We start from the raw sequence: 25,319 nt of genomic DNA, 5'->3' as shown, positions 1-25,319 counted from the left end.
CCACGAATTTCCTTCCACCCAGCGTTCCCCCACGTCTCCCGATACAAATGATACCTCACTTGTGTGGGTAGGCCTAGCGCCCGCGACAGGATATGCCCCAAAACACAACGTGGACACATCACAGAAAACAGAGCTGTTTTTAGCAAAGTGACTACCTGTAGATTTTGGCCTGTAGCTCAGCCGCCACCCAGGGAAACCTACCAAACCTGTGCATTTCTGAAAACTAGAGACCTAGGGGAATCCAAGATGGGGTGACTTGTGTGGCTCGGACCAGGTTCTGTTACCCAGAATCCTTTGCAAACCTCAAAATTTGGCTAAAAAAACACATGTTCCTCACAAATCTGTGGCAGAAAGTTCTGGAATCTGAGAGGAGCCACAAATTTCCTTCCACCCAGCGTTCCCCCATGTCTCCCGATAAAAATGATACCTCACTTGTGTGGGTAGGCCTAGCGCCCGCGACAGGATATGCCCCAAAACACAACGTGGACACATCACAGAAAACAGAGCTGTTTTTAGCAAAGTGACTACCTGTAGATTTTGGACTGTAGCTCAGCCGCCACCTAGGGAAATCTACCAAACCTGTGCCTTTCTGAAAACTAGAGACCTAGGGGAATCCAAGATGGGGTGGCTTGTGTGGCTCGGACCAGGTTCTGTTACCCAGAATCCTTTGCAAACCTCAAAATTTGGCTAAAAAAACACATGTTCCTCACATTTCTGTGGCAGAAAGTTCTGGAATCTGAGAGGAGCCACGAATTTCCTTCCACCCAGCGTTCCCCCAAGTCTCCCGATAAAAATGATAGCTCACTTGTGTGGGTAGGCCTAGCGCCCGTGACAGAAAATGCCCCAAAGCGCAACGTGGACACATCCAAATTTGTGAAGGAAAACAGAGGTGTTTTTTGCAAAGTGCCTACCTGTAGATTTTGGCCTGTAGCTCAGCCGCCACATAGGGAAACCTACCAAACCTGTTCATTTCTGAAAACTAGAGACCTAGGGGAATCCAGGATGGGGTGGCTTGTGTGGCTCGGACCAGGTTCTGTTACCCAGAATCCTTTGCAAACCTCAAAATTTGGCTAAAAAAACACATGTTCCTCATATTTCTGTAGCAGAAAGTTCTGGAATCTGAGAGGAGCCACAAATTTCCTTCCACCCAGCGTTCCCCCACGTCTCTCGATAAAAATGATACCTCACTTGTGTGGGTAGGCCTAGCGCCGGCGACAGAAAACGCCCCAAAGCGCAACGTGGACACATCCAAATTTGTGAAGGAAAACAGAGGTGTTTTTTGCAAAGTGCCTACCTGCAGATTTTGGCCTGTAGCTCAGCCGCCACCTAGGGAAACCTACCAAACCTGTGCATTTCTGAAAACTAGAGACCTAGGGGAATCCACGATGGGGTGACTTGTGTGGCTCGGACCAGGTTCTGTTACCCAGAATCCTTTGCAAACCTCAAAATTTGGCTAAAAAAACACATGTTCCTCACATTTCTGTGGCAGAAAGTTCTGGAATCTGAGAGGAGCCACAAATTTCCTGCCACCCAGCGTTCCCCCACGTCTCCTGATAAAAATGATACCTCACTTGTGTGGGTAGGCCTAGCGCCCGTGACAGGAAATGCCCCAAAGCGCAACGTGGACACAGCCAAATTGGTGAAGGAAAACAGAGGTGTTTTTTGCAAAGTGCCTACCTGTAGATTTTGGCCTGTAGCTCAGCCGCCACATAGGGAAACCTACCAAACCTGTGCATTTCTGAAAACTAGAGACCTAGGGGAATCCAGGATGGGGTGGCTTGTGTGGCTCGGACCAGGTTCTGTTACCCAGAATCCTTTGCAAACCTCAAAATTTGGCTAAAAAAACACATGTTCCTCATATTTCTGTAGCAGAAAGTTCTGGAATCTGAGAGGAGCCACAAATTTCCTTCCACCCAGCGTTCCCCCACGTCTCTCGATAAAAATGATACCTCACTTGTGTGGGTAGGCCTAGCGCCGGCGACAGAAAACGCCCCAAAGCGCAACGTGGACACATCCAAATTTGTGAAGGAAAACAGAGGTGTTTTTTGCAAAGTGCCTACCTGCAGATTTTGGCCTGTAGCTCAGCCGCCACCTAGGGAAACCTACCAAACCTGTGCATTTCTGAAAACTAGAGACCTAGGGGAATCCACGATGGGGTGACTTGTGTGGCTCGGACCAGGTTCTGTTACCCAGAATCCTTTGCAAACCTCAAAATTTGGCTAAAAAAACACATGTTCCTCACATTTCTGTGGCAGAAAGTTCTGGAATCTGAGAGGAGCCACAAATTTCCTGCCACCCAGCGTTCCCCCACGTCTCCCGATAAAAATGATACCTCACTTGTGTGGGTAGGCCTAGCGCCCGTGACAGGAAATGCCCCAAAGCGCAACGTGGACACAGCCAAATTGGTGAAGGAAAACAGAGGTGTTTTTTGCAAAGTGCCTACCTGTAGATTTTGGCCTGTAGCTCAGCCGCCACATAGGGAAACCTACCAAACCTATGCATTTCTGAAAACTAGAGACCTAGGGGAATCCAAGATGGGGTGACTTGTGTGGCTCGGACCAGGTTCTGTTACCCAGAATCCTTTGCAAACCTCAAAATTTGGCTAAAAAAACACATGTTCCTCACATTTCTGTGGCAGAAAGTTCTGGAATCTGAGAGGAGCCACGAATTTCCTTCCACCCAGCGTTCCCCCAAGTCTCCCGATAAAAATGATAGCTCACTTGTGTGGGTAGGCCTAGCGCCCGTGACAGAAAATGCCCCAAAGCGCAACGTGGACACATCCAAATTTGTGAAGGAAAACAGAGGTGTTTTTTGCAAAATGCCTACCTGTAGATTTTGGCCTGTAGCTCAGCCGCCACATAGGGAAACCTACCAAACCTGTGCATTTCTGAAAACTAGAGACCTAGGGGAATCCAAGATGGGGTGGCTTGTGTGGCTCGGACCAGGTTCTGTTACCCAGAATCCTTTGCCAACCTCAAAATTTGGCTAAAAAAACACATGTTCCTCACATTTCTGTGGCAGAAAGTTCTGGAATCTGAGAGGAGCCACAAATTTCCTTCTACCCAGCGTTCCCCCACGTCTCCCGATAAAAATGATACCTCACTTGTGTGGGTAGGCCTAGCGCCCGTGACAGGAAATGCCCCAAAGCGCAACGTGGACACAGCCAAATTGGTGAAGGAAAACAGAGGTGTTTTTTCCAAAGTGCCTACCTGTAGATTTTGGCCTGTAGCTCAGCCGCCACCTAGGGAAACCTACCAAACCTGTGCATTTCTGAAAACTAGACACCTAGGGGAATCCAAGATGGGGTGACTTGTGTGGCTCGGACCAGGTTCTGTTACCCAGAATCCTTTGCAAACCTCAAAATGTGGCTAAAAAAACACATGTTCCTCACATTTCTGTGGCAGAAAGTTCTGGAATCTGAGAGGAGCCACAAATTTCCTTCCACCCAGCGTTCCCCCACGTCTCCCGATAAAAATGATACCTCACTTGTGTGGGTAGGCCTAGCGCCCGTGACAGGAAATGCCCCAAAGCGCAACGTGGACACAGCCAAATTGGTGAAGGAAAACAGAGGTGTTTTTTGCAAAGTGCCTACCTGTAGATTTTGGCCTGTAGCTCAGCCGCCACATAGGGAAACCTACCAAACCTGTGCATTTCTGAAAACTAGAGACCTAGGGGAATCCAAGATGGGGTGACTTGTGTGGCTCGGACCAGGTTCTGTTACCCAGAATCCTTTGCAAACCTCAAAATTTGGCTAAAAAAACACATGTTCCTCACATTTCTGTGGCAGAAAGTTCTGGAATCTGAGAGGAGCCACAAATTTCCTTCCACCCAGCGTTCCCCCACGTCTCCCAATAAAAATGATACCTCACTTGTGTGGGTAGGCCTAGCGCCCGTGACAGGAAATGCCCCAAAGCGCAACGTGGACACAGCCAAATTGGTTAAGGAAAACAGAGGTGTTTTTTGCAAAGTGCCTACCTGTAGATTTTGGCCTGTAGCTCAGCCGCCACCTAGGGAAACCTACCAAACCTGTGCATTTCTGAAAACTAGAGACCTAGGGGAATCCAAGATGGGGTGACTTGTATGGCTCGGACCAGGTTCTGTTACCCAGAATCCTTTGCAAACCTCAAAATTTGGCTAAAAAAACACATGTTCCTCACATTTCTGTGGCAGAAAGTTCTGGAATCTGAAAGGAGCCACGAATTTCCTTCCACCCAGCGTTCCCCCAAGTCTCCCGATAAAAATGATACCTCACTTGTGTGGGTAGGCCTAGCGCCCGTGACAGAAAATGCCCCAAAGCGCAACGTGGACACATCCAAATTTGTGAAGGAAAACAGAGGTGTTTTTTGCAAAGTGCCTACCTGTAGATTTTGGCCTATAGCTCAGCCGCCACCTAGGGAAACTTACCAAACCTGTTCATTTCTGAAAACTAGAGACCTAGGGGAATCCAAGATGGGGTGGCTTGTGTGGCTCGGACCAGGTTCTGTTACCCAGAATCCTTTGCAAACCTCAAAATTTGGCTAAAAAAACACATGTTCCTCACATTTCTGTGGCAGAAAGTTCTGGAATCTGAGAGGAGCCACAAATTTCCTTCTACCCAGCGTTCCCCCACGTCTCCCGATAAAAATGATACGTCACTTGTGTGGGTAGGCCTAGCGCCCGTGACAGGAAATGCCCCAAAGCGCAACGTGGACACAGCCAAATTGGTAAAGGAAAACAGAGGTGTTTTTTCCAAAGTGCCTACCTGTAGATTTTGGCCTGTAGCTCAGCCGCCACCTAGGGAAACCTACCAAACCTGTGCATTTCTGAAAACTAGACACCAAGGGGAATCCAAGATGGGGTGACTTGTGTGGCTCGGACCAGGTTCTGTTACCCAGAATCCTTTGCAAACCTCAAAATGTGGCTAAAAAAACACATGATCCTCACATTTCTGTGGCAGAAAGTTCTGGAATCTGAGTGGAGCCACAAATTTCCTTCCACCCAGCGTTCCCCCACGTCTCCCGATAAAAATGATACCTCACTTGTGTGGGTAGGCCTAGCGCCCGTGACAGGAAATGCCCCAAAGCGCAACGTGGACACAGCCAAATTGGTGAAGGAAAACAGAGGTGTTTTTTGCAAAGTGCCTACCTGTAGATTTTGGCCTGTAGCTCAGCCGCCACATAGGGAAACCTACCAAACCTGTGCATTTCTGAAAACTAGAGACCTAGGGGAATCCAAGATGGGGTGACTTGTGTGGCTCGGACCAGGTTATGTTACCCAGAATCCTTTGCAAACCTCAAAATTTTGCTAAAAAAACACATGTTCCTCACATTTCTGTGGCAGAAAGTTCTGGAATCTGAGAGGAGCCACAAATTTCCTTCCACCCAGCGTTCCCCCACGTCTCCCAATAAAAATGATACCTCACTTGTGTGGGTAGGCCTAGCGCCCGTGACAGGAAATGCCCCAAAGCGCAACGTGGACACAGCCAAATTGGTGAAGGAAAACAGAGGTGTTTTTTGCAAAGTGCCTACCTGTAGATTTTGGCCTGTAGCTCAGCCGCCACCTAGGGAAACCTACCAAACCTGTGCATTTCTGAAAACTAGAGACCTAGGGGAATCCAAGATGGGGTGACTTGTATGGCTCGGACCAGGTTCTGTTACCCAGAATCCTTTGCAAACCTCAAAATTTGGCTAAAAAAACACATGTTCCTCACATTTCTGTGGCAGAAAGTTCTGGAATCTGAGAGGAGCCACGAATTTCCTTCCACCCAGCGTTCCCCCAAGTCTCCCGATAAAAATGATACCTCACTTGTGTGGGTAGGCCTAGCGCCCGTGACAGAAAATGCCCCAAAGCGCAACGTGGACACATCCAAATTTGTGAAGGAAAACAGAGGTGTTTTTTGCAAAGTGCCTACCTGTAGATTTTGGCCTGTAGCTCAGCCGCCACCTAGGGAAACCTACCAAACCTGTGCATTTCTGAAAACTAGAGACCTAGGGGAATCCAAGATGGGGTGACTTGTGTGGCTCGGACCAGGTTCTGTTACCCAGAATCCTTTGCAAACCTCAAAATGTGGCTAAAAAAACACATGTTCCTCACATTTCGGTGGCAGAAAGTTCTGGAATCTGAGAGGAGCCACAAATTTCCTTCCACCCAGCGTTCCCCCACGTCTCCCGAAAAGAATGATACCTCACTTGTGTGGGTAGGCCTAGCGCCCGCGACAGGAAACGCCCCAAAGCGCAACGTGGACACATCCAAATTTGTGAAGGAAAACAGAGGTGTTTTTTGCAAAGTGCCTACCTGTAGATTTTGGCATGTAGCTCAGCCGCCACCTAGGGAAACCTACCAAACCTGTGCATTTCTGAAAACTAGAGACCTTGGGGAATCCAAGATGGGGTGACTTGTGTGGCTCGGACCAGGTTCTGTTACCCAGAATCCTTTGCAAACCTCAAAATTTGGCTAAAAAAACACATGTTCCTCACATTTCTGTGGCAGAAAGTTCTGGAATCTGAGAGGAGCCACGAATTTCCTTCCACCCAGCGTTCCCCCACGTCTCCCGATAAAAATGATACCTCACTTGTGTGGGTAGGCCTAGCGCCCGTGACAGGAAATGCCCCAAAGCGCAACGTGGACACAGCCAAATTGGTGAAGGAAAACAGAGGTGTTTTTTGCAAAGTGCCTACCTGTAGATTTTGGCCTGTAGCTCAGCCGCCACCTAGGGAAACCTACCAAACCTGTGCATTTCTGAAAACTAGAGACCTAGGGGAATCCAAGATGGGGTGACTTGTGTGGCTCGGACCAGGTTCTGTTACCCAGAATCCTTTGCAAACCTCAAAATGTGGCTAAAAAAACACATGTTCCTCACATTTCGGTGGCAGAAAGTTCTGGAATCTGAGAGGAGCCACAAATTTCCTTCCACCCAGCGTTCCCCCACGTCTCCCGATAAAAATGATACCTCACTTGTGTGGGTAAGCCTAGCGCCCGTGACAGGAAACGCCCCAAAGCGCAACGTGGACAAATCCAAATTTGTGAAGGAAAACAGAGGTGTTTTTTGCAAAGTGCCTACCTGTAGATTTTGGCCTGTAGCTCAGCCGCCACCTAGGGAAACCTACCAAACCTGTGCATTTCTGAAAACTAGAGACCTAGGGGAATCCAAGATGGGGTGACTTGTGTGGCTCGGACCAGGTTCTGTTACCCAGAATCCTTTGCAAACCTCAAAATTTGGCTAAAAAAACACATGTTCCTCACATTTCTGTGGCAGAAAGTTCTGGAATCTGAGAGGAGCCACAAATTTCCTTCCACCCAGCGTTCCCCCACGTCTCCCGAGAAAAATCATACCTCACTTGTGTGGGTAGGCCTAGCGCCCGCGACAGGAAACGCCCCAAAGCGCAACGTGGACACATCCAAATTTGTGAAGGAAAACAGAGGTGTTTTTTGCAAAGTGCCTACCTGTAGATTTTGGCCTGTAGCTCAGCCGCCACCTAAGGAAACCTACCAAACCTGTGCATTTCTGAAAACTAGAGACCTAGGGGAATCCAAGATGGGGTGACTTGTGTGGCTCGGACCAGGTTCTGTTACCCAGAATCCTTTGCAAACCTCAAAATTTGGCTAAAAAAACACATGTTCCTCACATTTCTGTGGCAGAAAGTTCTGGAATCTGAGAGGAGCCACAAATTTCCTTCTACCCAGCGTTCCCCCACGTCTCCCGATAAAAATGATACCTCACTTGTGTGGGTAGGCCTAGAGCCCGTGACAGGAAATGCCCCAAAGCGCAACGTGGACACAGCCAAATTGGTGAAGGAAAACAGAGGTGTTTTTTCCAAAGTGCCTACCTGTAGATTTTGGCCTGTAGCTCAGCCGCCACCTAGGGAAACCTACCAAACCTGTGCATTTCTGAAAACTAGACACCTATGGGAATCCAAGATGGGGTGACTTGTGTGGCTCGGACCAGGTTCTGTTACCCAGAATCCTTTGCAAACCTCAAAATGTGGCTAAAAAAACACATGTTCCTCACATTTCTGTGGCAGAAAGTTCTGGAATCTGAGAGGAGCCACAAATTTCCTTCCACCCAGCGTTCCCCCACGTCTCCCGATAAAAATGATACCTCACTTGTGTGGGTAGGCCTAGCGCCCGTGACAGGAAATGCCCCAAAGCGCAACGTGGACACAGCCAAATTGGTGAAGGAAAACAGAGGTGTTTTTTGCAAAGTGCCTACCTGTAGATTTTGGCCTGTAGCTCAGCCGCCACATAGGGAAACCTACCAAACCTGTGCATTTCTGAAAACTAGAGACCTAGGGGAATCCAAGATGGGGTGACTTGTGTGGCTCGGACCAGGTTCTGTTACCCAGAATCCTTTGCAAACCTCAAAATTTGGCTAAAAAAACACATGTTCCTCACATTTCTGTGGCAGAAAGTTCTGGAATCTGAGAGGAGCCACGAATTTCCTTCCACCCAGCGTTCCCCCAAGTCTCCCGATAAAAATGATACCTCACTTGTGTGGGTAGGCCTAGCGCCCGTGACAGAAAATGCCCCAAAGCGCAACGTGGACACATCCAAATTTGTGAAGGAAAACAGAGGTGTTTTTTGCAAAGTGCCTACCTGTAGATTTTGGCCTGTAGCTCAGCCGCCACCTAGGGAAACCTACCAAACCTGTTCATTTCTGAAAACTAGAGACCTAGGGGAATCCAAGATGGGGTGGCTTGTGTGGCTCAGACCAGGTTCTGTTACCCAGAATCCTTTGCAAACCTCAAAATTTGGCTAAAAAAACACATGTTCCTCACATTTCTGTGGCAGAAAGTTCTGGAATCTGAGAGGAGCCACGAATTTCCTTCCACCCAGCGTTCCCCCAAGTCTCCCGATAAAAATGATAGCTCACTTGTGTGGGTAGGCCTAGCGCCCGTGACAGAAAATGCCCCAAAGCGCAACGTGGACACATCCAAATTTGTGAAGGAAAACAGAGGTGTTTTTTGCAAAGTGCCTACCTGTAGATTTTGGCCTGTAGCTCAGCCGCCACATAGGGAAACCTACCAAACCTGTGCATTTCTGAAAACTAGAGACCTAGGGGAATCCAAGATGGGGTGGCTTGTGTGGCTCGGACCAGGTTCTGTTACCCAGAATCCTTTGCCAACCTCAAAATTTGGCTAAAAAAACACATGTTCCTCACATTTCTGTGGCAGAAAGTTCTGGAATCTGAGAGGAGCCACAAATTTCCTTCTACCCAGCGTTCCCCCACGTCTCCCGATAAAAATGATACCTCACTTGTGTGGGTAGGCCTAGCTCCCGTGACAGGAAATGCCCCAAAGCGCAACGTGGACACAGCCAAATTGGTGAAGGAAAACAGAGGTGTTTTTTCCAAAGTGCCTACCTGTAGATTTTGGCCTGTAGCTCAGCCGCCACCTAGGGAAACCTACCAAACCTGTGCATTTCTGAAAACTAGACACCTAGGGGAATCCAAGATGGGGTGACTTGTGTGGCTCGGACCAGGTTCTGTTACCCAGAATCCTTTGCAAACCTCAAAATGTGGCTAAAAAAACACATGTTCCTCACATTTCTGTGGCAGAAAGTTCTGGAATCTGAGAGGAGCCACAAATTTCCTTCCACCCAGCGTTCCCCCACGTCTCCCGATAAAAATGATACCTCACTTGTGTGGGTAGGCCTAGCGCCCGTGACAGGAAATGCCCCAAAGCGCAACGTGGACACAGCCAAATTGGTGAAGGAAAACAGAGGTGTTTTTTGCAAAGTGCCTACCTGTAGATTTTGGCCTGTAGCTCAGCCGCCACATAGGGAAACCTACCAAACCTGTGCATTTCTGAAAACTAGAGACCTAGGGGAATCCAAGATGGGGTGACTTGTGTGGCTCGGACCAGGTTCTGTTACCCAGAATCCTTTGCAAACCTCAAAATTTGGCTAAAAAAACACATGTTCCTCACATTTCTGTGGCAGAAAGTTCTGGAATCTGAGAGGAGCCACAAATTTCCTTCCACCCAGCGTTCCCCCACGTCTCCCAATAAAAATGATACCTCACTTGTGTGGGTAGGCCTAGCGCCCGTGACAGGAAATGCCCCAAAGCGCAACGTGGACACAGCCAAATTGGTTAAGGAAAACAGAGGTGTTTTTTGCAAAGTGCCTACCTGTAGATTTTGGCCTGTAGCTCAGCCGCCACCTAGGGAAACCTACCAAACCTGTGCATTTCTGAAAACTAGAGACCTAGGGGAATCCAAGATGGGGTGACTTGTATGGCTCGGACCAGGTTCTGTTACCCAGAATCCTTTGCAAACCTCAAAATTTGGCTAAAAAACACATGTTCCTCACATTTCTGTGGCAGAAAGTTCTGGAATCTGAAAGGAGCCACGAATTTCCTTCCACCCAGCGTTCCCCCAAGTCTCCCGATAAAAATGATACCTCACTTGTGTGGGTAGGCCTAGCGCCCGTGACAGAAAATGCCCCAAAGCGCAACGTGGACACATCCAAATTTGTGAAGGAAAACAGAGGTGTTTTTTGCAAAGTGCCTACCTGTAGATTTTGGCCTATAGCTCAGCCGCCACCTAGGGAAACTTACCAAACCTGTTCATTTCTGAAAACTAGAGACCTAGGGGAATCCAAGATGGGGTGGCTTGTGTGGCTCGGACCAGGTTCTGTTACCCAGAATCCTTTGCAAACCTCAAAATTTGGCTAAAAAAACACATGTTCCTCACATTTCTGTGGCAGAAAGTTCTGGAATCTGAGAGGAGCCACAAATTTCCTTCTACCCAGCGTTCCCCCACGTCTCCCGATAAAAATGATACGTCACTTGTGTGGGTAGGCCTAGCGCCCGTGACAGGAAATGCCCCAAAGCGCAACGTGGACACAGCCAAATTGGTAAAGGAAAACAGAGGTGTTTTTTCCAAAGTGCCTACCTGTAGATTTTGGCCTGTAGCTCAGCCGCCACCTAGGGAAACCTACCAAACCTGTGCATTTCTGAAAACTAGACACCAAGGGGAATCCAAGATGGGGTGACTTGTGTGGCTCGGACCAGGTTCTGTTACCCAGAATCCTTTGCAAACCTCAAAATGTGGCTAAAAAAACACATGATCCTCACATTTCTGTGGCAGAAAGTTCTGGAATCTGAGTGGAGCCACAAATTTCCTTCCACCCAGCGTTCCCCCACGTCTCCCGATAAAAATGATACCTCACTTGTGTGGGTAGGCCTAGCGCCCGTGACAGGAAATGCCCCAAAGCGCAACGTGGACACAGCCAAATTGGTGAAGGAAAACAGAGGTGTTTTTTGCAAAGTGCCTACCTGTAGATTTTGGCCTGTAGCTCAGCCGCCACATAGGGAAACCTACCAAACCTGTGCATTTCTGAAAACTAGAGACCTAGGGGAATCCAAGATGGGGTGACTTGTGTGGCTCGGACCAGGTTATGTTACCCAGAATCCTTTGCAAACCTCAAAATTTTGCTAAAAAAACACATGTTCCTCACATTTCTGTGGCAGAAAGTTCTGGAATCTGAGAGGAGCCACAAATTTCCTTCCACCCAGCGTTCCCCCACGTCTCCCAATAAAAATGATACCTCACTTGTGTGGGTAGGCCTAGCGCCCGTGACAGGAAATGCCCCAAAGCGCAACGTGGACACAGCCAAATTGGTGAAGGAAAACAGAGGTGTTTTTTGCAAAGTGCCTACCTGTAGATTTTGGCCTGTAGCTCAGCCGCCACCTAGGGAAACCTACCAAACCTGTGCATTTCTGAAAACTAGAGACCTAGGGGAATCCAAGATGGGGTGACTTGTATGGCTCGGACCAGGTTCTGTAACCCAGAATCCTTTGCAAACCTCAAAATTTGGCTAAAAAAACACATGTTCCTCACATTTCTGTGGCAGAAAGTTCTGGAATCTGAGAGGAGCCACGAATTTCCTTCCACCCAGCGTTCCCCCAAGTCTCCCGATAAAAATGATACCTCACTTGTGTGGGTAGGCCTAGCGCCCGTGACAGAAAATGCCCCAAAGCGCAACGTGGACACATCCAAATTTGTGAAGGAAAACAGAGGTGTTTTTTGCAAAGTGCCTACCTGTAGATTTTGGCCTGTAGCTCAGCCGCCACCTAGGGAAACCTACCAAACCTGTGCATTTCTGAAAACTAGAGACCTAGGGGAATCCAAGATGGGGTGACTTGTGTGGCTCGGACCAGGTTCTGTTACCCAGAATCCTTTGCAAACCTCAAAATGTGGCTAAAAAAACACATGTTCCTCACATTTCGGTGGCAGAAAGTTCTGGAATCTGAGAGGAGCCACAAATTTCCTTCCACCCAGCGTTCCCCCACGTCTCCCGAAAAGAATGATACCTCACTTGTGTGGGTAGGCCTAGCGCCCGCGACAGGAAACGCCCCAAAGCGCAACGTGGACACATCCAAATTTGTGAAGGAAAACAGAGGTGTTTTTTGCAAAGTGCCTACCTGTAGATTTTGGCATGTAGCTCAGCCGCCACCTAGGGAAACCTACCAAACCTGTGCATTTCTGAAAACTAGAGACCTAGGGGAATCCAAGATGGGGTGACTTGTGTGGCTCGGACCAGGTTCTGTTACCCAGAATCCTTTGCAAACCTCAAAATTTGGCTAAAAAAACACATGTTCCTCACATTTCTGTGGCAGAAAGTTCTGGAATCTGAGAGGAGCCACGAATTTCCTTCCACCCAGCGTTCCCCCACGTCTCCCGATAAAAATGATACCTCACTTGTGTGGGTAGGCCTAGCGCCCGTGACAGGAAATGCCCCAAAGCGCAACGTGGACACAGCCAAATTGGTGAAGGAAAACAGAGGTGTTTTTTGCAAAGTGCCTACCTGTAGATTTTGGCCTGTAGCTCAGCCGCCACCTAGGGAAACCTACCAAACCTGTGCATTTCTGAAAACTAGAGACCTAGGGGAATCCAAGATGGGGTGACTTGTGTGGCTCGGACCAGGTTCTGTTACCCAGAATCCTTTGCAAACCTCAAAATGTGGCTAAAAAAACACATGTTCCTCACATTTCGGTGGCAGAAAGTTCTGGAATCTGAGAGGAGCCACAAATTTCCTTCCACCCAGCGTTCCCCCACGTCTCCCGATAAAAATGATACCTCACTTGTGTGGGTAAGCCTAGCGCCCGTGACAGGAAACGCCCCAAAGCGCAACGTGGACAAATCCAAATTTGTGAAGGAAAACAGAGGTGTTTTTTGCAAAGTGCCTACCTGTAGATTTTGGCCTGTAGCTCAGCCGCCACCTAGGGAAACCTACCAAACCTGTGCATTTCTGAAAACTAGAGACCTAGGGGAATCCAAGATGGGGTGACTTGTGTGGCTCGGACCAGGTTCTGTTACCCAGAATCCTTTGCAAACCTCAAAATTTGGCTAAAAAAACACATGTTCCTCACATTTCTGTGGCAGAAAGTTCTGGAATCTGAGAGGAGCCACAAATTTCCTTCCACCCAGCGTTCCCCCACGTCTCCCGAGAAAAATCATACCTCACTTGTGTGGGTAGGCCTAGCGCCCGCGACAGGAAACGCCCCAAAGCGCAACGTGGACACATCCAAATTTGTGAAGGAAAACAGAGGTGTTTTTTGCAAAGTGCCTACCTGTAGATTTTGGCCTGTAGCTCAGCCGCCACCTAAGGAAACCTACCAAACCTGTGCATTTCTGAAAACTAGAGACCTAGGGGAATCCAAGATGGGGTGACTTGTGTGGCTCGGACCAGGTTCTGTTACCCAGAATCCTTTGCAAACCTCAAAATTTGGCTAAAAAAACACATGTTCCTCACATTTCTGTGGCAGAAAGTTCTGGAATCTGAGAGGAGCCACAAATTTCCTTCTACCCAGCGTTCCCCCACGTCTCCCGATAAAAATGATACCTCACTTGTGTGGGTAGGCCTAGAGCCCGTGACAGGAAATGCCCCAAAGCGCAACGTGGACACAGCCAAATTGGTGAAGGAAAACAGAGGTGTTTTTTCCAAAGTGCCTACCTGTAGATTTTGGCCTGTAGCTCAGCCGCCACCTAGGGAAACCTACCAAACCTGTGCATTTCTGAAAACTAGACACCTATGGGAATCCAAGATGGGGTGACTTGTGTGGCTCGGACCAGGTTCTGTTACCCAGAATCCTTTGCAAACCTCAAAATGTGGCTAAAAAAACACATGTTCCTCACATTTCTGTGGCAGAAAGTTCTGGAATCTGAGAGGAGCCACAAATTTCCTTCCACCCAGCGTTCCCCCACGTCTCCCGATAAAAATGATACCTCACTTGTGTGGGTAGGCCTAGCGCCCGTGACAGGAAATGCCCCAAAGCGCAACGTGGACACAGCCAAATTGGTGAAGGAAAACAGAGGTGTTTTTTGCAAAGTGCCTACCTGTAGATTTTGGCCTGTAGCTCAGCCGCCACATAGGGAAACCTACCAAACCTGTGCATTTCTGAAAACTAGAGACCTAGGGGAATCCAAGATGGGGTGACTTGTGTGGCTCGGACCAGGTTCTGTTACCCAGAATCCTTTGCAAACCTCAAAATTTGGCTAAAAAAACACATGTTCCTCACATTTCTGTGGCAGAAAGTTCTGGAATCTGAGAGGAGCCACGAATTTCCTTCCACCCAGCGTTCCCCCACGTCTCCCGATAAAAATGATACCTCACTTGTGTGGGTAGGCCTAGCGCCCGTGACAGAAAATGCCCCAAAGCGCAACGTGGACACATCCAAATTTGTGAAGGAAAACAGAGGTGTTTTTTGCAAAGTGCCTACCTGTAGATTTTGGCCTGTAGCTCAGCCGCCACCTAGGGAAACCTACCAAACCTGTTCATTTCTGAAAACTAGAGACCTAGGGGAATCCAAGATGGGGTGGCTTGTGTGGCTCAGACCAGGTTCTGTTACCCAGAATCCTTTGCAAACCTCAAAATTTGGCTAAAAAAACACATGTTCCTCACATTTCTGTGGCAGAAAGTTCTGGAATCTGAGAGGAGCCACAAATTTCCTTCTACCCAGCGTTCCCCCACTTCTCCCGATAAAAATGATACCTCACTTGTGTGGGTAGGCCTAGCGCCCGTGACAGGAAATGCCCCAAAGCGCAACGTGGACACAGCCAAATTGGTGAAGGAAAACAGAGGTGTTTTTTCCAAAGTGCCTACCTGTAGATTTTGGCCTGTAGCTCAGCCGCCACCTAGGGAAACCTACCAAACCTGTGCATTTCTGAAAACTAGAGACCTAGGGGAATCCAAGATGGGGTGACTTGTGTGGCTCGGACCAGGTTCTGTTACCCAGAATCCTTTGCAAACCTCAAAATGTGGCTAAAAAAACACATGTTCCTCACATTTCGGTGGCAGAAAGTTCTGGAATCTGAGAGGAGCCACAAATTTCCTTCCACCCAGCGTTCCCCCACGTCTCCCGATAAAAATGATACCTCACTTGTGTGGGTAGGCCTAGCGCCCGCGACAGGAAACGCCCCAAAGCGCAACGTGGACACATCCAAATTTGTGAAGGAAAACAGAGGTGTTTTTTGCAAAGTGCCTACCTGTAGATTTTGGCCTGTAGCTCAGCCGCCACCTAGGGAAACCTACCAAACCTGTGCATTTCTGAAAACTAGAGACCTAGGGGAATCCAAGATGGGGTGACTTGTGTGGCTCGGACCAGGTTCTGTTACCCAGAATCCTTTGCAAACCTCAAAATTTGGCTAAAAAAACACATGTTCCTCACATTTCTGTGGCAGGAAGTTCTGGAATCTGAGAGGAGCCACAAATTTCCTTCCACCCAGCGTTCCCCCACGTCTCCCGAGAAAAATCATACCTCACTTGTGTGGGTAGGCCTACCGCCCGCGACAGGAAACGCCCCAAAGCGCAACGTGGACACATCCAAATTTGTGAAGGAAAACAGAGGTGTTTTTTGCAAAGTGCCTACCTGTAGATTTTGGCCTGTAGCTCAGCCGCCACCTAGGGAAACCTACCAAACCTGTGCATTTCTGAAAACTAGAGACCTAGGGGAATCCAAGATGGGGTGACTTGTGTGGCTCGGACCAGGTTCTGTTACCCAGAATCCTTTGCAAACCTCAAAATTTGGCTAAAAAAACACATGTTCCTCACATTTCTGTGGCAGAAAGTTCTGGAATCTGAGAGGAGCCACAAATTTCCTTCCACCCAGCGTTCCCCCACGTCTCCCGATAAAAATGATACCTCACTTGTGTGGGTAGGCCTAGCGCCCGTGACAGGAAATGCCCCAAAGCGCAACGTGGACATAGCCAAATTGGTGAAGGAAAACAGAGGTGTTTTTTGCAAAGTGGCTACCTGTAGATTTTGGCCTGTAGCTCAGCCGCCACCTAGGGAAACCTACCAAACCTGTGCATTTCTGAAAACTAGAGACCTAGGGGAATCAAAGATGGGGTGACTTGTGTGGCTGGGACCAGGTTCTGTTACCCAGAATCCTTTGCAAACCTCAAAATTTGGCTACAAAAACACATGTTCCTCACATTTCTGTGGCAGAAAGTTCTTGAATCTGAGAGGAGCCACAAATTTCCTTCAACCCAGCGTTCCCCTACGTCTCCCGATAAAAATGATACCTCACTTGTGTGGGTAGGCCTAGCGCCCGCAACAGGAGACACCCCAAAACGCAACGTGGACACATCACATTTTTTCATTAAAAACAGTGCCTACCTGTAAATTTTGGCCTCTAGCTCAGCCGGCACCTAGGGAAACCTACCAAACCTGTGCATTTTTGAAAACTAGAGACCTAGGGGAATCCAAGATGGGGTGACTTGCGGGGCTCTGACCAGGTTCTGTTACCCAGAATCCTTTGCAAACCTCAAATTCTGTCTAAAAAAACGCATTTTCCACTCATTTTGGTGACAGAAAGATCTGGAATCTGAGTGGAGCCACAAATTTCCTTCCACCCAGCGTTCCCCCAAGTCTCCCGATAAAAATGATACCTCACTTGTGTGGGTGGGCCAGGTGCCTGCAACAGAATAAGGCCCAAAACTTGTAGAGATAGAGGGGATAGCACAGCAAGTTTATAAGGACATATTCTTTTATACATCTTTAGACTGACTCTGCTTTGGGGACCCACATAAGTGAGGTGTCATTTTACTTGGGAGGCTGAGGGGAACACTGGGGAGTAGGAATTTTGTGCTGGAGTGGTGATCCTACGAAGAAAAGTAAGGAAAATATGCTTTTTTAGGCACATTTTGAGGTTTACAGAGGAGTGTGGGTAAGAAAATGTTGGGGGATCCACGCAAGCCACACCTCCCTGGACTCCTTTGGGTGTCTAGTTTTAAAAAATGTCTGGGTTTGGTAGGTTTCCCTAGATGATGGCCGCACACAGGACCAAAAACATAGGTGCCCTCTCCCCCCCAAACACAAGTAGTTTTGTAATATATCGTTTTGATGTGCCCACATACGTCTGTGATGTGCCAAACACTAAAAACTTTAAAAAAAGAAACACACTTAGGTTATGTGAAAAAGACCCCTCACCCACCAACCAAGTTGGTGGCATGCTTCATCATCGGGGTCCCACCTGAGGCACCTAGCGTGTCACAGGTGTGCTGCGACGCCTGATTACAGCGGAGCAGGTTTCGTCATTTTTACCACACATACTGGTTGGATTTGGCACGAGGGTGAGTGATGGTTCAGTGGATCAAATTTTACTAACAAGAGCTTTCACAAAAATGAAATGCACTGTTAGTAACTGAAAGGCAAAAAACTGAACCAATGACTCACAGCTCGTGAGCTGTAAAGCCGCGACAAGGCACCAACCGCTTTACAGTCCATTCACACAACTTTCATACATGACACACACAAGGCCATTCACACCGCCAGCTATGGGCCCAGCACATTACAACACTCACATCGACAGACAGCGCCACTCAAGGGCCCATCACTTACATACGCCCACATGCCTGATACAACAATCACACCAGCTGATGGGAGTGTGTGGACTGGTGTTTGGCTGGCAGTGTGTTGCAGTAGCCAACAGCAAGTCAATATGTACACTCTCAGCCAAGCCCCACTCCACACACAATGGCATCATTTTTTTTTTTTTTAAACAGAGGAACCCCTAACTAAGTAGAAAGAATTACAAAACTACAAACACAAAAGCTCTAACTAAGAACATGACAGAAATGCTAACCATGAAACTAAACATATGAAAATACAAAACAGACATGAGTTTACACTCATGGTTGTTCCCAGAAATTCTTCTGGGTGTGGTAATTCTTAAAACAAGCACCGACACACAGCCCAGGCTTTGAAGGACAATCTGGGCAGTACATTCGAGTCTCCCTCTGGATACCTCTTCGAAAACACACTCTACATTTCTTAGCTGGAAAGTCTTTTTTGGGTGTGGGAGGAATGTGCTCAGCAAAGTGGCGATCTTTCAATCTAGCCACATCCTCCACCACTGCTTCTCTAGGAACTCTGGCCTGTTCCACCACAATAAGGCTCTCTATCACTGACTCCTGAAATTTCACAAATGTCATCTTTGACTCTGGAGACCTATCCCTAAACACAATAAAAGCATTGAAGGTTGCTAAGTGGAAGAGGTGAAGTGCTAACTTCTTATACCAAACGTAAGACTTACGAATAGCAGTATAAGGTTCCAACCTCTGGTCAACTCTATCTACACCTCCCATGTGCTTATTATAATCTAAAATGCACACAGGTTTGCGCACTTCTGCAACCTGGCCCCAAACAGTCACAGGGGAAGTACTCTCATCATGGATGGTACTTAGCATGTAGACATCCCTCTTGTCTGAAAATTTCAAAGCTAGCAGCTCCTCGTTCCGCAAGGCACAGCACTGTCCTCTCTCAAGTTTTTTACAGACAAGCTCCCTTGGATAGCCTTTCCGGTTAGAACGGATTGTGCCACAAGCAACTGTGTCCACTCTAAACAATTCCTTGAACAATTGCACACCAGTGTAGAAATTGTCTACATACAAATGGTGACCTTTGTTGAACAGTCGCCTACCAAGATCCCACACAATTTTCTCAGTAACTCCAAAAGTGGGAGGACAACCAGGGGGGTCAATATTAGAATCCCTACCAGTGTACACACGGAAACTATACACATATCCTGTCCTACTTTCAGAAATGTAATTCCATATCGTGCCCTTTTGCTAGGAATGTACTGCCTAAAAACCAAACGACCCTTGAAGAGGACCAAAGACTCGTCCACACTTAACTCTTTGCCTGGAACATAGACCTCCGAAAACCGATCTACAAAATGATCAAGGACAGGCCTAATCTTAAAAAGACGGTCAGAATCTGGGTGATCTCGTGGCAAGACTAATGCATTGTCAACAAAATGCAGCATCCTAAGAAGAAGCAAATACCGATTACGACTCATGGTCGCTGGAAATATAGCTGTTGCCATCAAGGGACTAGTAGACCAATAAGAAGCCAGTGACGGCTTCCTTATCAACCCCATCAAAAAAGTCAAACCCAAAAACTTTTTTAACTCCTCCAAATTTGTGGGAATCCACTGGGCAGCTCTAGAGTGTGGCCTAAGTCTAGCAGCGTTGTCCCTCAAATGCTGCTCCGCATACAAATTAGTCTGCTCAACAATCTCTTCCAAAAACATATCATCCATGAATAACTCAAAGAAATTGATAGGCATAAAGTTCTCTGTATTGGCGTTACACCCCGGGAGACCAGTAAAGGCAGGCAATTCTGGCTGCTCCATGTTTGGGGCAACCCAGACATCAGGTCTTATAACGGGAAACCTTTCAGCCCCAGGTTGCTGCACTATTGGCACATCAATGTCCTCCTCTAAAACAGGCCCTTCATCTGCACTGAGTGTGGCTTCATCATCAGAAGATTCCCCTCCAACAGACACATCACTGCCAGAATCTCTCACTTCCTCCTCTGCCTCAGATGCAGAGTCCGTCTCATAGTCATGATCAGACTATGACTCAAAAAGCATACCAACCACCTGCTGAGCGGTCATCCTGCGGCTAGCCATGATCTCTCCTGCTAAAATTAACTGGACAAATTCACCACCAACAACCAGCACTGTGTAAGACAAGTAACAAAGTGTAGCTTTGTTAGTAAGAGTTATAAACTCAAAAACTATACCGCTCACTTGCCTGAAAAAGCTTGATTCACCAGCAACTACACAGCAATCACCAATGATATCCCACTAAAAATAAAGAAAGAAAGGCAAATTAGAAATAAGACAAAACAAATATCATCGTGCACAAACCTAAGGACAATTTCACACACAATCCTGCATTTAGTACACCCCCTACAAACATGTCATTCATGCATGGCAACAATACTCCTTTGGAGTACATTGTTTTTACTTACCTAAAACAAGCAACTGTGCAAACTGCAGGTCAACCACCGCCAAAACCGCAAGGAGCCACAGCAAATAAAGCAAAAGCTTTGAACTAGAACAAAAAGGAGGAAAACATTTTTTATCACAAATGCAAAGACTTCTTCAGTTGACAAACAACCCACCATCAAACATTTAGAAATTGGTGCCTAAGTGGATTCTGCCATAGGGGAAGATGGGCCTACTACAAAAATAGGCCTGTCTGCCCCAAGGAAGCCAGAAAATACCTTTAGTAGTGTGTCCCCATGGAGAGCGACCCTTGCCAAAGGGGACAGCCCTCAAACAAAAAAAAAACACACACAACACTATCCCTGGTGCCTAAGTGGCTTCTGCCCCCCTTGGGGGCAGGTGGGCCTAAAACAATAGGCCCATCTGCCCCCAGGGGGTGTAGAAATGGCCAACAGGTCAATGCCCCCCTTGGGGGGGCGCCCGTGACCAAGGGGACGCCCCCCCACAAAAATAAACAAATAAAAAAAAAGCCCTGGCGTTCTAGTGGTTTCTGCCCCCCTTGGGGGCAGACCAGCCTAAAAATAATAGGCTGATCTGTCTCCAAGGGGTGCAGAAATGGCCTGGGTACATGTGCCCCCAAAGTGGGAGGGCGACCCTTGCCCAAGGCCCCCCCCCCATCCACTAACACACACACATCCCTGGTGTCTACATGGCTTCTGCCCCCCTTGGGGGCAGGTGGGTCTAAAAAAATAGGCCCATCTGCCCCCAGGGGGTGTAGAAATGGCCAACAGGTCAATGCCCCCCTTGGGGGGGCGCCCCGTGACCAAGGGGACGCCCCCCCACAAAAATAAACAAATTTAAAAAAATCCCTGGCGTTCTAGTGGTTTCTGCCCCCCTTGGGGGCAGACCAGCCTAAAAATAATAGGCTGATCGGTCTCCAAGGGGTGCAGAAATGGCCTGGGTACATGTGCCCCCAAAGTGGGGGGGCGACCCTTGCCCAAGGCCCCCCCCCCATCCACTAACACACACACACACACACACTATCCCTGGTGTCTACATGGCTTCTGCCCCCCTTGGGGGCAGGTGGGTCTAAAAAAATAGGCCCATCTGCCCCCAGGGGGTGTAGAAATGGCCAACAGGTCAATGCCCCCCTTGGGGGGCGCCCCGTGACCAAGGGGACGCCCCCCCCCAAAAATAAACAAATTAAAAAAAATCCCTGGCGTTCTAGTGGTTTCTGCCCCCCTTGGGGGCAGACCAGCCTAAAAATAATAGGCTGATCGGTCTCCAAGGGGTGCAGAAATGGCCTGGGTACATGTGCCCCCAAAGTGGGGGGGCGACCCTTGCCCAAGGCCCCCCCCCCATCCACTAACACACACACACACACACTATCCCTGGTGTCTACATGGCTTCTGCCCCCCTTGGGGGCAGGTGGGTCTAAAAAAATAGGCCCATCTGCCCCCAGGGGGTGTAGAAATGGCCAACAGGTCAATGCCCCCCTTGGGGGGGCGCCCCGTGACCAAGGGGACGCCCCCCCACAAAAATAAACAAATTTTAAAAAATCCCTGGCGTTCTAGTGGTTTCTGCCCCCTTGGGGCAGATCAGCCTAAAAATAATAGGCTGATCTGCCCTCAAGGGGGGCAGAAATGGCCCTAAAAGACATGCCCCCCAAAGGGGAGCGACCCTTGCCCAAAGGGGCGCCCCCCCCATCCACTACACACACAATCCCTGGTGCCTAAGTGGCTTCTGCCCCCCTTGGGGGCAGATGGACCTAAAAAAAATAGGCCGATCTGCCCCCAAGGGGAGCAGAAAAGGCCAACAGTTCTCTGCCCCCTTGGGGGGAGCGCCCCTTGCCCAAGGGGGCACCCCCCAACACATAAATGCTAAATAAATTATAAATCCCTGGTGATCTAGTGTTTTCTGCCCCCCTTGGGGGCAGATCTGGCTAAAAAGTAGCCAGTCTGCCCTCAAGGGGGGCAGAAATGGCCCTAAAATACATGCCCCCCAAAAGGGAACGACCCTTGCCCAAGGGGGCGCCCCCCATCCACTACACACACAATCCCTGGTGCCTAAGTGGCTTCTGCCCCCTTTGGGGGCAGATGGACCTAAAAAAAATAGGCCGATATGCCCCCAAGGCACCCCCCAACACATAAATGCAAAAAAAAAAAAAATCCCTGGTGATCTAGTGTTTTCTGCCCCATCTGGCTGAAAAGTAGCCAATCTGCCCCCAAGGGGGGCAGAAATGGCCGTAGTAATTGCCCCCCTAAAGGGGAGCGACCCTTGCCCAAGGGGCCGCTCCCCGCGTGCCAAAAACAGTAAAGAACAATAAAAAAAACAAATCCCTGGTGTCTAGTGGGCATTCCTGCTGCCCGATCGCAATGCGATCGGGCAGCAGGAATGCTCAAAGAGACACCGGGGAAAAGGAAAAGCCTTTCCTTTTCCCCGGTGCCTCTTTAGCCCCAACCCCCCACCCACCGGGAAGAGGAACTCACCTCTTCTATCGTCGCCGCACAGGAAGCAAATGGCTTCCTGTGCGGCGAGGATCCCATAATGAAGTCAGCGCGCGATCGCGCGCTGACGTCATTATGGGGGGGTAGGGGGGTCGGGGGTGGAAGGGGAAGGGCTTCCCCTTCCATCCCTGACTAAAGCACACAGAGGGAGTGAGAGCGCTCCCTCTGGGCTGTGTGCCGAGGACGTAGTGGTTACGTCCTCGGCACAGCAGCACTGTGCCGCGGGACGTAACCACTACGTCCGCGGCACAGAAGGGGTTAACAAATAGTGTTGTAACAACATAAAAGAGGGGAAACTGTAAGACAGTTGCACAGATAGAAGGACGGATAGAAGGTTAAACAGATCGTCATAAATAAGCCACATGCACTGATGCATCTGTACAGGTTTGTAGACAGAAAGGCAGGTATGTAGCTGTTAGTAAATCATGGATGAGATATAATCAGCGTCACAGAAACCGCTGTAAATCACACGCGCCTGCTTTAGAAATAACCACGCCACAAAGACCTTGGTAGTCAGCATGTAGGCTTTAAAGTGTTAACATAAACAGAGATGGGCAGAAATAGGCAGTAAGGCAGATACCCAGATTGAAATAGAAAGGTAAATAGAAAGCACATGTAGTAATAGACGTGGACCGATAAGTATATAGAGAAGCAGCTGTTGGTACGAAAATGGGATCACATATGATCAACTTTGTGTGGACTGTCAGGATTTGAAAACGGTTGCTTCATACCAAAAAAAACCATAGCGCCAAGATGTCCTCCTCAATGTCCCTATGAGCGTTATAGTGTTAACAAAGCATACAGCCAGGCATCAACACTCTGTTAGACAGGTTCTCAGTCACGCACAGGTAGGTGAGCAGATAGATAAGCAGGCACACAGGCAAAAAGATGGATGGACAGATGAATGGATCAATGGATGGACGGACCTCTCTGTTAAACATGAGTCAAATGTACGGATGGGCGTAACCAGTGTAACTCACTGCAGTGTAATTACGCGAAATTACAGCAACATTATGCGAGGTTGTACAGAATTACACAAGGCTATTTTCCTGGTGCAAAATACACGCTCAGATCCGAAAGGAACCTGATATACACTTTTCACAAGAAAATCGCTCTAAATGCAACAGAACTGGCACAACAGCCGCTGCTCGCGCTCTTTTCCTCCGCTCTTGGGTAGATGTCTTTCCCCACATTACTCCAAATTCCACAAAGGAGCGTAATTGTGTAATTCACGATTCGACCACGACTAATAAACTTGGTTTAAGATTTAAAACTTTCCCTCTAGCTGCCCGGTGATCCGTCGGGTGCGGGATGATGAAGCCAAACGCTGATTGGGTGAGTGCGCCTCTCAGTGTCCTTCTCCGACGCCTCTTTCTTTCAGACCCTTGGGAGCTCAGTCTTACTTTCTATACAAATATTTATTTTTAGACCTTTTTTCTTCGCGGCCTGAATTGCTGCAAAAACTGATATTTGACTAGCAGGATCCCTTTCAACATTGAAAGCTACTCCGCGTCAGTACAGGAGCCTCGGCGCTGCAGGTACAGGAGACACAGACATCCATCCCTCTTGCTGACCGGGTCCCGTGAAACCAAACTGTAGCTCATACTTTTCACATCAGGACCGCCACAAACGTAAAAGCGCAGAAAGGTGAAATAAATAATAACATTGTTAACGCGTTCTTCAAAGACATTTAATTTCACCGTTGAAATTAGGTTCAAGCTCTTAACTCATGTAAATATTAAGAAGTGAGAATAAAAATGCTGCCCATCTGCCGTGACATTGCCACCCGCAATGCCGTGACTCGGATTTGAACCGAGGTTGCTGCGGCCACAACGCAGAGTACTAACCACTATACGATCACGGCGAGCTACTTGGGCTCTGAAAAGACTACCCTGGTGTGGCTCTGATAGGCTTAAAAAAGGTCAAAGTGTCCGTGGAGTGGATAGATTTAGCGTTTGTTGAAAACCCATCTTTTCAAGTTAGATCAGGGTCTTTTCTTTGAGTAGCAGATCACAGCAAATATTTACCTCTCTGCTTCCAGTGACAAGACTCCCCATAAACCAAGAAGCCCAGACTTCTTAACAAGATCCACCACTCTGCCCTGCAAGTCTCAAGTGTTCTATGAGTGCTGGGGTCGGGGAAGTGAACACTGCAAAAACTTAATCCACGGCTGACCAAACTCCTCCAGGCCAGGAGGGGCTCGGAACAGGCCCCCACATATTGTTGTTTTTTTCTTTTCTGGGTGTCTCTTCAGACACATTCAGCTACTTGGTGCATACTGCTTTAGAGTTGCATTGTGTGGAATGAAGTGGCGTAAACTTGACTAGCAAACAATGGAGTGGTGATGAATGGAGGGTCATAGAAGGGAGTAGATTGAAGTGCAAAGAGTAGAGTGACGTAATGTGTCATAGAATACAGTGGAATATAATGAAGTGGTGTGCCTTGGCATGGCGTTGAATAGCATTGTGAGGAATGGAGTGGCATAGAGCAGAGTGGGGTAGAGAGGAGTGAGGTTGCATAGAATGGCATAGAGTAGCATAGAATAAAGTAGTGTGGTGTAGAGTGGCATAGTGTGGTGTAGAGTGAAGTGGCATGGA

At 48.3% G+C, this 25,319-nt stretch overlaps 1 non-coding gene across 1 annotated transcript; it reads right to left on the bottom strand.

Annotated features, from left to right (window-relative positions):
• Positions 1 to 24,514: 24,514 nt before the first annotated feature.
• On the bottom strand, positions 24,515 to 24,586 carry TRNAH-GUG (transfer RNA histidin (anticodon GUG)). The gene has a single exon. It is a non-coding gene; the product is annotated as a tRNA-His (tRNA).
• Between the last annotated feature and the right edge of the window lie 733 nt (positions 24,587 to 25,319).

This window comes from Pleurodeles waltl, chromosome 12, assembly GCF_031143425.1.
Source record: "Pleurodeles waltl isolate 20211129_DDA chromosome 12, aPleWal1.hap1.20221129, whole genome shotgun sequence".
Taxonomy (NCBI): domain Eukaryota; kingdom Metazoa; phylum Chordata; class Amphibia; order Caudata; family Salamandridae; genus Pleurodeles; species Pleurodeles waltl.
This window is presented reverse-complemented; position numbering and strand designations above follow the sequence as displayed.